Consider the following 13,026-nt stretch of genomic DNA (forward strand, 5'->3'; position numbering starts at 1 on the left):
CCTATTGGTGGAATGGAGGACCTATGATTAAGCTGACCTAGTTATTAACAGGAGTGTGCTTGGTAAATATTTAACAACTAGTTCTCCCATCAGGCAACATATTTTTTAAGTTTAATCTGCACTGTTAAATCTTTATTCCATCATTTTCTTAAGTCTATACGCTCAGCAAAACAATAAATGAAAACCGGATTTGCAACATTTGCTGATTTCCTATGTATACATGCTCACACTTAACAAATGACTCCCTTGAGCTGGTTTGAGTTTACTCCATATCACCCATGGTTTTTAGCCTGTTTTCAGGGTGGCAGGAATCCCAGTAATTTTTCCCTTTTTCTGGAAACCCACTTGTATGTCTAGGGTTCCTACAAGACACCATTGTATCTTGCTCTGAAGAATAGGGGTTTCAGTATTCTCAAGGAAAGAAGGAAAGAAGTGTACCCTTGGGCAAAGCATGGTGTATTTCTCTTTGGTTCTGATCATGATAGGAGTGGTTGCCATTTATATAGATTTCAGAGATTGGAAAGTGTTTTTATAGGCATTCTCTCATTTGATCCTCACAATGACCCTGTGGGTTAGACATTCCAGTATCACCTAATGCTCCATATTGTAACTTATATTTTACATTACATTATTTTTACAGGTGAGGAAATTGAAGCCAAGGAATGTTAAGTGTCTTGCTTGGGGTCTCATAACTAGGAGACAGAAAAGCTTATCATCTAGTCTAGTCCAACTCAACAAATACTTATTGAATGAAAGGCATGGGGCTAAGTAATAAAGACACAAAGCCAAAAATAAAAATAATCCTTACCCTCCCAGAGATTATGTTCTTGAGAGGTAAGTAGGGAGAACTAAGCATATGCATAGGTTATTTTGAGAAAGGAGAGGATACCACTAGCTTAGGTCTGAGGAGGGAGTGGTCAGGAAGGTTTCCTGTAGGAAAGACATGAGCTGAGCCTTGATGGAAGTTAGGAGCTGTAAGAGGTAGAGGTTAATGATTACATCATCATCCACATCAGTTACATATTCATTCAATAAGATTTTGTTGAATATCACCAGCAGAAAGGTACTGACTAGATTCTCTAACTTACACACAGAACAAGCTATATTAGTGTTTTCCATGGCTGCAATGCACTCCCTCTGTATTTCCACTTCGTACAATACCTCTTTTCCTTGAAGACTGTGCTGAAGTACCATCTATTGTTTCTGCCTTAACGTCTTCCATATACTGCCCCTTCTCTCCTCTGACACTGCAGGCCTGGTGTACCCTGGCAGGCCCTTATTACCTCATGTCTGGACTATTCCAATAGCCTCCCAGTGGGGCTGCTAGCCTCAAGTCTCTCTATAATCCAGATTGTCCTTCATTCAGCAGTCAAATTAATCTCCCTACAGTACAAATCTGACCACGTCACCGCAACATTCAATCAACACTAGTGGCTTTCTGTTACTTGTCTCTTGTCCATCTTATTAGATTGTAAGTTCCTAGTGATCATTTCAGTCATTGCATTATATCCCCAGTCCTCTAGAAGAGTGTCTGGAGCATAGTAGGCGCTTAACCAATACTTACTGATTGACTGATTGAGGAGCTAACACCCTAATATAGAACACGAAGTATGTAATGTGCCCCTAAAGTGGTATAAATGAAATGCTCTAGAGGTTTGGAGGAGGAAACAATGACTTTTACCTGGTGTGATCAAGGAAGGCTTCATGGAAGAGGTGGGGGGTGGGGTTGAGAGCTTCTAGATAGAGGGAACAGTAGGAATAAAAACATGGCCATGCGGAAGCATGTATGACATACTCCTGGAACAGCAATCAGTCCAGTTTGCTTCCAGTGGAGGGGATTAATGTAAGATATAACTGTATAGGCAGGCTGCAGTCTGATTATGTAGAACCTTAAATGCCAGGACTAGGAGTTTGTACTTTAACAGGCAATGGGGAGCTATGGAAATTTTTTGAGTAGGAGAGTAAACTGAAGGGAATGTTGCCATTGGAAGGTTAAACTGTGTCAGCTGTGTGAAGGATAGACTGGAGAAGAGGGGATGGTGTGAAAAGAGACGACTCGTAGGGAGACCAGTTAGGAGAGTATTGTAATGGTCTATGCAGAGAGACCTGAACTGAGGTGGGGCAGTGAGAATGGAAAGGAAGAATCATCAGGACTTAGAAAATGCCTAGTGTAGCCATGACATCTGAGGGTAAAAGATCTAATAATTGTTCTGACTCTGCCCCTCATCCCTTTAGTCTTTATAGTTGGAGTCACTCAGCTCCCACTTGCAGGTTTCTTTCCACCTCACTCTCTGGGGCAATCGATCTTTTGGGAAACCTAGGAACTTTCAGCTCCCGAGGTCTAACAGCTCAGCATCAAGCCAGCCTTGTACCCTAGCTCTAGAAACTGGCCCACTCCTTTGTGCCTTACAAACAAGCCTCTGCCTGCCTGGCACCCTGGTTTGATATAAGAGCTCATGCTAGTACTAACCAAACCTCAGGTCTGACATAAACAGTACTACTGTTATTCAGTTCTAGGGAGCATAGATGGTTCTCTATTCTATTCAATAACATTCAACAAACATGTATCTGAAATAATGGTAGAATGAACAGCATTGAACTTGATTATGTTTTGACACATCGTGACTTTGTGTACTAAACTTACATCTACTTGTCTTCTTGGATTTTTAAGTTAGAGAGCAAATGAGGTCAAATTGCATTGGTATGAATTCTGTTATAATGAAAATGTAATGTAAGAATTATTAAGCCCTAGGAGACAGCCTTTTATTTTGAGCAATGTTCAATATAGACACCCCTATTGAACTTTGTTGTAATTGGAGTTGACCTGAATTACTCAGTGTTTCAATAGAGAAATAGTGGCAGAAATACTTGCTCTGATTTCCGTATCTGTCCTTGACATGCTATGAAGCCTTTTCAGAATGCAACATAATATAACACAACAAATATTTATTATATGTCTATTGCATACAGAGCACCATTGTAAGCACTGGTAGAAATACAAAGTTTATCTATGATACGATTATTACCCACCAAGCAACTTCCAGTCTAGAAATGGAATGAGACAAATATAGCTAGAATACTTGATATTATATGATTAGAAAGTGACAAAACAAAATGATGTGTGTGTGATCATAGAGGGAATATGAGCCATAAATACAAAGCCATATATATATATATATATTAGAAACATCTGGGTAGGAATTTAACAGGAAAAGAGGGGGAGGAAGAGTATTCCACATATAGGGTCCTGAGCAAATGCATAAAGGAATCAGAGTATAGTGTGAGCCTAAGGGGACAGAGTAGTTGGGTTTGACAGAGCATAGAGTATGTACATGGGAGTCATATGAAATATAGTTGGAAAAGTAAGGGGGTACCAGATTGTGGAGGGCCTTGAATGTTGGGCAGAGGAGTTTGATATTGACTTGGTAGGCAACAGAGAGTCACTAGAGAATTGGGGTGCAGGAGTGGTTACCCAACTCTGTGTAGATAAGGAATATTTTTCTGGCAACAACAAGAAAGATTGTTGGGGGAAAAGAGTGAAACCAAGAGAAATATAAAAGAGGCTATTGTAATAGTCCAGGTGGGTAGTAACCTGGTGGTAGTGGGACTAGAGGGGAGGGTACACACAGATACGAGATATGGAGATAGAATTGTCACTTAGCGACTTATTGGCTATGAGAGGTAAATGGGAGGAAAGAGTCAGCTTTTACCCTAAGATTGCAAACATGGTGATGTTTCAGACAACTAGTGAAATAAGGAGAAACAGGTGGACTGAGGAATTATGTGTTGGTTTTGAGATACTGGTAAGACATTCTGATTTGAGACTTGAATCTGGAATTTGTTAGTGAGCTCAAAAATGGAGATATTGATTTGGGAGTCATCTGCCTAGAGGAGAGATGAAATTGTGGAAGTGAATGAAATTACTAGGGGAGAAGAGAGAAGGGGTCAAGGGTGGCATCTTGGAGGATGCCCAGATTAGGAAGGAAGGAGATGAGGACCACTCTCTCAATGATGCTGTTTTTCCCTCTTCAAAATGTAGACATTGCAAGTGGAATAGTGTCTAAAGATCTGCTCTTGGAACCAGTAAGACCTGGGTTTAAGTCCTATCTCTGAAATGTACTGGCTGCATGACCTTGAAAAAACCACTTGTCTCTTAGTTTTCTAGGCAACTTTAAGACTATATGTTGTAGAGAAAGTGCTGATCTGCCTGGTAATTCCTTATGTCACTGAAATCACAGATTGTAGTTTTTTTCCCTCTTCTTATTACAGCTGTAACCCCCATTAAGTAAGTTTGATTTATTAAAATATGGAATAATGAAATGAATGATGGGGTGATTATTAACTTTACAAAAGGATTCTTCAGTTTACAAAGGCTCATTCTTGGCTTCCTTTAAAGAATAAACTCCCCTAGTGTATGCAAAACATTGAATAACATGTGGCTTTTTAGCAACTTATCTCTGTTGCCAGGATAGAAACTTATTCTACATGTTTGGGAATCACATTTTCTTTCATTTTTTAAAATAGTATTTTATTTTTTCCAATGACATATAGCAGCAAATTTTAACACTTATTTAAAGAAATTTTGAGTTTCAAATTTTCTCCCTGCCTTCCTTACCTCCCCCTCTCCCTAAGATGGTAAGCAATTTGATATTGGTTATATATGTGTAATCATGTAAAACATATTTCCATGTTAGTCATTTTGTGAAAAAAAGAAACACCAAAAGGAAAAAAAAAGCATTAAAAAAAATAGTGAAAATAGGATGTTTCAATATGCATTCAGACTCCACCAGCTCTTTCTCTGGATGTGAAGAGCATTTTTCGTCATGAGATCTTTGGGATTGTCTTGGATCATTGCATTGCTGAGAATAGCTAAATCATTCATAGTAGATCATCTTACAGTGTTGCTGTTGCTATGTTCTCCAGTTTCTGCTTACTAGACTTTGCATCAGTTAATGCAAATAATTTCCAGATTTTTGGAAATCACATTTAGACATATTGTTTATAAATAAGAATAGTAAAGTGTTTACTTTCTGGAGGGTAGTAGCTAGGTGATAGAGTAGATAAAGTGCTAGGCCTAAAATCAGGAAGACCTGAGTTCAAGTCTGGCCTCAGACACTAGCTATGTGACCCTGAGCAAGTCTCTAAATCTTTATTTGCCTAACCTTCCTCATGTGTAAAAATGGGAATAGTAATAGCACCTACCTCCCAGGGTTGCTATGAAGACCAAATGAGATATATACACAGAAGCGATTATTATCATTTATTATTATTACTCTACTATGGCTTATGGTTTTGTTTTGTTTTTGGTCTGAGTTCCTGATTTCATTAATGAGGGTAATTTGGTGTAGAAGCTCTCAACATTCAAGTAGATCTCTACTTTATCTGAAAATTAGGATATAAGGGACTTACCTAGTGGTAATTAGAAACTAAGGGACTTTGCCTTTCAGCTTAGAGTTCCTTCAGAGAAGAAGTCCCTTGGGACCCTTTCAGGAGGTCCATGAAGTCAAAACTATTTTCATAATAATACTAAAATATTTTAATGATCATATGGTTAAATATTGATAGTAGAACCCATATAAACAAAAGCTGTTTGGGGGAGAAGGTCTTCAATAGTTTTCAAGACTGGAAATTAGACCCCAGACCAAAAAGTTTGAGAACCTCTGACTTAGAGCATACTATGTATCAACGTCGGATATGTATGTCGTTGTTCAGTTATGTCTAACTCTTCATGACATCATTTGGGGTTTTCTTGTCAAAGATTCTGGAGTGGTTTGCCATTTCCTTCTCTAGCGAAGTTTAAAGATGAAGAAATGGAGGCAAACAGGGTTAACTGACTCACCCAGGGTGACACAGCTAATAAGTGTCTGAGGCTAGATTTGAACCTGGTGTTCTATGCACTATGGCACCACCTAGCTGCACCTAGGCTTGGAGTTACAAAGTCTTGCTTTAATCACATATCAGCAGTGCCACCATATAAGAGACACTTAACTTTCTAACATCTCAGTTTTCTTATCTGAAAAATGGGATTATAATACCTGTGTCACTTACCTTATCAGGGTTATTGTAAGGATATGATGAAATGGAATAGATAACACCTGGCAAACTTTTCAGCACAATATAAACATTAGTTATTCTTATGAATCAAATCATGTTCTCTGGGTTTTTCATGGAACATCTCACTATAATGGAAACCTATAAAACAACTTTGTCCCATTGCCCAGGTGTTATAATGGGGTTATTATTGAAGACATTTTAAATGAAAATTTTAGCCCTACGTGTAAAATGCTGCTAGGCGGTGATGTTTTTACATTAACATCATCCCAATGAGTTTGACTGTATCGGCATTCTTGTGTCACACAACACTGGGGCCTAAATGAGTTCTTCCTAAAAGGGCCTCTTCAGGAGGTAGGCTCTGTCATTTAAGGACATTTTCCCCTCATGCCTCAGTTTTAGCATACATTTCCCTATCTCCCTCACATTTTTTTGCAAGAAGGAATCATAAACCACAGAGGTGAATTATAAACTGCATTATAAAGTGGTTATTTAAAAACCAGCAATGTACCTTTTTCGATAGCCAGTTTGAAGGGGGAAGGGGTGGGCAGTCTAGTCATCAAAGGATAAAAATCTATACTAAATCTTAAAAAGCAAAACCTAGCAAAATATCTTTTTTCTTTCTCCGAAAACTGAAGCCATTGTATTTCTATCCTTGGCCATGTCAGCAGTGATAGGCCCTCTCACCCCCCAGTCCCCAACATTGATCGTTGACTTCCCATGACACCAAATCACAACCCATTAATGTTGAAAACTGACAAGCCTGGCTACAAGAGCAAACTGGCAAGTTTGAAAGAAAATATACAAAGCTGAGGCAAAGAACATTATTAATAAACTCAAATTAAAAAATGCAAACCAACCTTCTTCCTGATACCTCTGTGAGGGTCAGAAGAATAAGCATTTTTCTCTTTAACCCAAACTTCAAGGTCTTTAAAAAAAAAAAGTAGAAGGGGCATGACTTTATTTTCATTTTCAGATGAAGGTAGGTTGAGGAGTGTGAAAATGGAGTCAGCTAAGCTGCTTTTGCTGATAATGCTAATATATATTATGTTTCTTTTCAGACCGAAGCACTTCAGACAAATGAGTAACTCAGCAGTCCTGTGCTTCAGAAAGCCAAACTCTAAACCCAGATGCTTCTTGTAAAGTTCATATCCCCCCCATGCATTTCTGTGGTGACTGTCTTGAGAGGTACAGTAATGGTAATAGGAAGCATTCCTTGTGATTGTACAGTTGATTGCCCTGGGAAAGGAAGTGACAACCATCAGATTTCCAATAGACCTTGTATTTGCAGAGATAGGGGTTCAAGCAAGGACAGTCAGCTTGTCAAAATCTTCTGAGCTCAGGTCCAGGCTGAATGTAACTTTAGTTTAAAAGACTGGGTACAAGTTTTGTAGCCAAAACAAGGGGTGTTGAGGCAGCCTGGTTAATTACAAATGGTCAGCAGGTAGTGAGAATAATAAAAAGCAAAGAAAGGACCAGACCAGGAGCAGCTCAGGAGTTTTGTGGGACTCTGTTGTGGGCAGTGAGGATGAAATAATAATAATAAAATGTCTGGGTTAATAGTAGTGATGACCTACTTTGAGGAAAGAAACATTATTTAGAATCAGACTTGCCAGTTGATAGCTTTAGGGGCTAAAGTACCAGTTGTATCCCAACATAAGTCCTTATGTTCTTGCCTATCATTACAATTCTGTGCATTTGGGAGCAGTCTGCTTCCCTCATTTCTTCTAATTAATTTGGGCTCTCCTCACAAAGCTATGGAAATACCTCATGACTGATTTTTTTTTGTTCTTTTTAGGAACACTGTTGTTAGTAGGGCACAGTCTGCTGAGTGGGAAGGGACCTTAGAGGCCATCAATGCTAATCCTGTGTGAAAAATCTTATGAAATATTCTCAATGAGTGGTCATCTAGCCTTTGTTGAAGGCCTCCAGTGAAAGGGAGCCCACTCCATGGCAGTGAAGCTCATTACATTTTGAGACATTTCTAATTAGTACAAATTATTGAGCTGAAATTTACTTCTCTGACATTTACCCCTCATGGCTTTTCGTTCCACCCTCTGTGACTAGGTAGAATAATCTAATCCCTATTCGTATGAAATGAAAACTTTCTAACACTTGAAGATAGTTTCTGTGTCCACCTGAAATGGTTTATTTCCCAGGCTAGCTAGCCACTCTCAGATCCTTCAGTTGATCAATGGAAGACATGGTCTGTAGTGCCCTCATTCCCACCCACCATCTTCAGAACAGTCTTCTTTTATTAATGCTTTTCCAAAATTGTGGCATCTAGACCTGTATACAACATCCTAGATACAGTTTGACCAAGATAGAGTATGGAGGGACTACCATTGACCTCAGCTGGATATAAAACAGTTCTCAGTGTAGCCTGGGATAAACACATCAGCATAAATTCTTGGGGTCATCATCTATTAAAATGCCCAGATCTTTTTGACACAAATTCTTCCCTAGCTCTACCATCCTTCATTTGTGAATTTATTGGCATTATTTTATTTTATGTTTATTTCTGGGGGGCAATCACAGGTAAGTAACTTCCCTAGGGTCACATGGCTAGGAAGTGTCAGAAGCTGGATTTGAACTCATATCCTCCTGATACCAAGGCTGGTGCTCTATATGCTAGCCACCTAATTCCCCTCCCCCCCAGGTTATTATTTTTTAAAAAACTCCTCTGGCTAGCATTTATGTTGTTCACATTATCCTTGTAGATTTTATCCTATCATGATGCTACATTGGCTAACCTAGACCAAGAGTTAATAAACTGGCCCAACACCTGTTTTTTGTATGGTCCATGAGCTAAGAATGATTTTTTTTTTCATTTTCACTTTAAAAAATATAACTTTATTTTAAAATAATATTCTTCTTAGCTCTCAGCTATATAAAAACAGGTGATGGCCTGCAGGCCATAATGATTGAAATACTCATCTTAATTCATTGGATAAAGCAAAAACCTCAGCCCCTGCCTTTTAAAATCCTTGTTCACACCCTTCTTATAGATTTTTTATTTCTTAAGGTGTTAGGAATGGGATTTGTTTATGTAAACTCTTCCAAATTTATTGTATAAAGGGGAAGCTCCACTCCCTGCCTTTTTAAACCCTCGTTCACATGATTTTTACAGATTTTTTTATTTATCATGGTGTTAGGACTAGGATTTGTTAACCTAAAGTCTTCTAAATTCATTGGATAATGTGGCAGCACCCCCTTTTTGGCCCTTCCAGTTAGCATGTATGGCCTTTGATGTAGAGTTTTTATCAATCATAGTGCTGTGTCTAGGCTTGGTTAACCTAGATTCATCCAAATTCACTGGATAATGGGGTAACCCTTCATTTTCTTGTGGAGGGTCAGTTCTGGCTGTAGTTTGGTAGGAAAGAGTTGGTGCCTTGGTCTGATGCAGAGAATCAAACAATAAATTCTGTCCAGGATAAGTGATTGTCTCAGCTCTGTCCTAGTTGCTAGCCCTATCAAAGTCTTATTTTCCCCAAACCATAGAGAAAAGCAATCTATATTGGTATCTTCCCATTGAGTCACGTAATTTTAAAACTACTTAGAGAGGACTTCTGAGGAGTAATTATGAAATGTAAAAAAAAAAAATTTCTTACAGTTATACTGATACCTGGATGAAAAGATAGATTTGGAAATCACAATAATACAAAACCAAGAAAATTCAATCATTATTGAACCCCTCCTATGTGTCAGTGGTTAACAGTGGGGTGGGGGTAAGAAATGCATTTAGATAAGATATAGTTCCCTAGAAGTTATAATCATGCATGAATAAAATACAGAAATATTTTAAGATCAGTGTATAAGACATATATAAAACAAAGTAAGGAAATGACATGTGAGTTGGACTTTAAAGGATAGGTAGATTTTCAACAGATAGGGTATTGTAGGAATCACAGTCAACATCAGCAAAGGCATAAAGTCTGGAAATGATTAGGTGAGCTTGGGGGACAGAAAGTAGTCCATTTTGACTCAAGCACAGAGTACCTGGAAGTACATAATTAAGAGAGAAGGTTTTACATTCATTGAAGAGACACCCAGAGGTTGGGGCTAAGACACGGTGTCAGCAGGCCTCCAGTTCAGGTAATGCCACATTTGAGGTTAGAATCATACAATATTCTTTTATTTCTCATCTTAGTGTCTGCATAATTGAAGGGAGGCAGAGTCCATCAATTCTCTGATGAATTGAGACCCTCCAGAAAGTAACCACAAGTAGGATTTGATAGGAACTGAACCTGTGATTTTACTGGTATAGGGACCTCCCAGGTGAGGAAACTCTGTCTACCAGTGCAGGTTGGCTCCTTCTTTGTAATTTGTAGTCTTAGATATTTGTCAAGAGCAGTGGTTGGCAAACTATTTCCATTGTGCTGCCTATTTTTGCAAAGAATTGTTTTTACATTTTTAATAATAAGTATTTAAAAATATAAAAACCATTCTTAGTTCCCTGGCTATATCTAAGCAGGTGACAGGTCCAATTTGGTCTACGTACCTAGAGTACTGAGAGGTTATGTGAGTTCCCCAAGTCACATCACTGATATGTGTCAGAGGTAGGTCTTCCTGGCTCTGAGACTAGCTCTCTTCCCAAATAATTGAAGCTAATAAAAATGGATATGTATTCAAGAAGTAAAACACAAAAATAAATAAAAATCCCTGTCCTCAAGGAGCTTACATTCTACTGAGGGAAAACAGCTATAGAGATGAGTAAAGGAACCATATATGCAAAAGATATACAAAGTCATTTGGAGGATGTAGAGAAATAACCATGTGGGAGGGAAGATCAAAAAGTCTTCAGGTCATGGGAGTCTTGAATTGGGTTTTAAATGGATTTAAATGATCCTAAGTGGGGGAATTAACTTAACCTGTTCTAAACTTACTGGATACCTGGGCCTTTATTTTACCTTGACCAGTTAGAACTGGCTGTCATTGTGTGCTATAGCTCTCCTGGCTCTCCTTGATTGGTCAACGTCCCAGACCAAGCCCCTCTTGGTCATTGTTTGGGCCCTGATTAGCTCGAATGAATGTAAATAGCAATTATTTCTGTTTTGGGCAGAAATCCTGAGGGTCTTTCTCTCCCAGGTTGTGTCTTTGCTTTTTTTTGTTTTGACTAGGTTAAGGGGCCATTCCCTGCTTCATTTCTTACCTAGACTTAATCACTGAATGGGCTTTACCTAAGTCAGACTGAGACCAGTTAAAGACCTTAGGTTAAAAAGGCCAAGGTCTCCCACTGCATCCGGGACCATTTCCAGTTGTCCTGATCTGTATCTCACCACTGGACCCACATGGCTCTAGAGGAAAAAGTAAATGTGATGACTTTGTGCAGCCCCTCCCTTTCCTAAATCTAATTCATTTGCATGTCATGGCATCACCTCTCCGATGTCATGGTCCTCTTCAAGAAGGAAGGACAAACAACAGCAGCAATATCTGAAAGATTTCTTTACTGTGGGAACTCCTTCCACCTTATCTAATACATCATTTAATAGCTAAGCCTTGGGACTTGTCTATGGCTTAGAATTTAGTTGACTTACTTGGCAGAATTAATGTCAGTGCTCAGATTTGAACCTAGGTCTTCCTGATTCCAAGTCTAGGACTTTATCTGTCATACCAAGTTGCTATTTTATTGAGATTAAAATATCTTAAAAAAAAAAAAAGATGATCCAATATGCTCAGTGTAGCTATGTGACCCAGTATTGTAATTATTCCACTGGGATGGAACAATTCCAAATGCTACTCTCATTGCTGGAATAGAACCACTGTTACATGAGCACAATCAGCCTTTCATCAGGTAGGGACCTCAGAAACATCCACAGACCCAAGTGTTTATAGTACCTGATACATACCTGACCTTTATCACTGATCACGGAAAAAAAAAAATGTCTCAAGGCCTCTGTTGGGCTCAATCTTGTTCTTAAAGAGTTCATTTAAATTTACAAGTTCTATAAATTTATACTACATTAACTAACTTTCACTGGTTTAATTTTAGAATCATTAAGAAATTCTCTTCCAAATAGAACATGGTTAGTCCACACCCTACCCATGAAAATGAGCTCACTCCTTTGTTCCTTCAAGGCTCTACTCACAGATGCATCTTTGAAACCCAGATATTTTTGGTTAACAGAGCTTTTGGTTGATCATTGTTGTGTTTAGAGCCAGATGTACTGACTGAGGGAGACAATGGTCAGGTTCACGAAGGGTTAACCATGAAGGGATGAAGGAAGCCTGGTTTCTTCAAGGCTGCAGGAGTAGAGAACAGACTGAACATCTATGATTTAGAACCCAAGAAGTCCACTCTATGAGGCCTAGAGTGAGCAGGGTAACATTGGAATAGCCCTTGGAGGGAGACTGAGGTAAAGCAATAATCACAAAGGCAAGTCCATAGCAGTCTTTCATCCATTGAAGGCCTGGAACTTCTGCCGTCTTTTCAACTGGGCAAGCTTTGGACTAGAATAAGCTCAATTCACCCAGATTGGACACCCCATTGGGATTGAAAGACTGCCCCCTCACTCATTTCTTTCCAGATATATCCTCTAAATTTCTTCTGGAGTAGGCACCTGCTTGAAGGAGACAGAGGAATTTGAAGAAAACCTCAATGCTCCTGGGGCTCAGGTTTAATCCCTCCCTGTCTTTTTCCCTCTCCTTTGCTGCTAGTATCCTCTATAAAAGCTTGAACAAAGATTCTGATTATAGGAAGCCTTACAATTTCCAGTATTCTCTTTGTATTATTTCCAGTGTTTGGCAAACAGTAGGCACTTAAAAATGCTTATTCAATTGAATTTCTTTGTTATAAAGAGCAACATTACCTACTTGTAACCATTTGTTACAACATTACCTACTTGTCTTCTGGCCCCTGGAGCCCTGGGCTGAACCTTCCCAGCTGGTCTAGGTTCAGCCCCTCCCTTGACTCTGTTACTGGTTTTTTTCAGTCACTGGGCTCTGGCCAGATTCTCTGGTTCCCTGCTTCCCTCC

The sequence above is a fragment of the Petaurus breviceps genome, unplaced genomic scaffold (assembly GCF_028583685.1).
Source record: "Petaurus breviceps papuanus isolate PSGF00001 unplaced genomic scaffold, PetGlider_PUasm1.0 90784, whole genome shotgun sequence".
NCBI lineage: Eukaryota > Metazoa > Chordata > Mammalia > Diprotodontia > Petauridae > Petaurus > Petaurus breviceps.